Genomic DNA, 582 nt, shown 5'->3' on the forward strand with positions numbered 1-582 from the left:
TGATATTGAAAGAATAGAAGAGTGGATGAAGCCAGGCTCTGTTTAAAGAGATGCCTCGAAGAAATTTGATTCAAAAGTTGGAGACTTAAAACAACACTACATTTTGAATGTCACAAAATATAATAGTATGATCAGTTGGCTTTTGTAAAGAGGACTTGTTCAGTGAAGCCTTGATCTTGCTTTCAAAAATGGATAAACATGCTTGTTTCTTTGACACATCACTCATGAAATATTTATAAGGTCTCTTTTTTGAAAAGAATGAAAAATGGTTAGCAACAAAAGCTTTGTGAAGTGATTTCTAAAGGAATTATAAATAGAGATGGCATCGGATCCCCATGGGAACAGGATATGCCACCCGCCCCCTAACCCCCGCTCAGCCCGTCCGAAAAGTTCCGCGTTCCCACCCCGTATTCGTGACGGGTACCTGATATCCGCCAGATATTTGGTCCCCACGGAATTTTTAAAAAGAAAAACTGAAAAAAAGAAAGAAAAACATAATCCTCCATCAAAATGTAAATACAATCCATAATAATATAAAATCAATACCAGATTAACTCATATTCTTTTAATAGTTAGATACTC

At 36.1% G+C, this 582-nt stretch overlaps 1 protein-coding gene across 1 annotated transcript in view; it reads right to left on the reverse strand.

The window, feature by feature from the left end:
• LOC107613766 (putative pentatricopeptide repeat-containing protein At3g47840) overlaps nt 78-582 on the reverse strand; it is a 23245-nt gene continuing 22740 nt past the window's right edge. The window contains exon 6 of the transcript XR_002353145.1: nt 78-473. The gene's annotated coding sequence lies outside the window, so the exon portion shown is untranslated. The remainder of the gene's footprint in view (nt 474-582) is intronic.

The sequence above is a fragment of the Arachis ipaensis genome, chromosome B08 (assembly GCF_000816755.2).
Source record: "Arachis ipaensis cultivar K30076 chromosome B08, Araip1.1, whole genome shotgun sequence".
Lineage (NCBI taxonomy): Eukaryota > Viridiplantae > Streptophyta > Magnoliopsida > Fabales > Fabaceae > Arachis > Arachis ipaensis.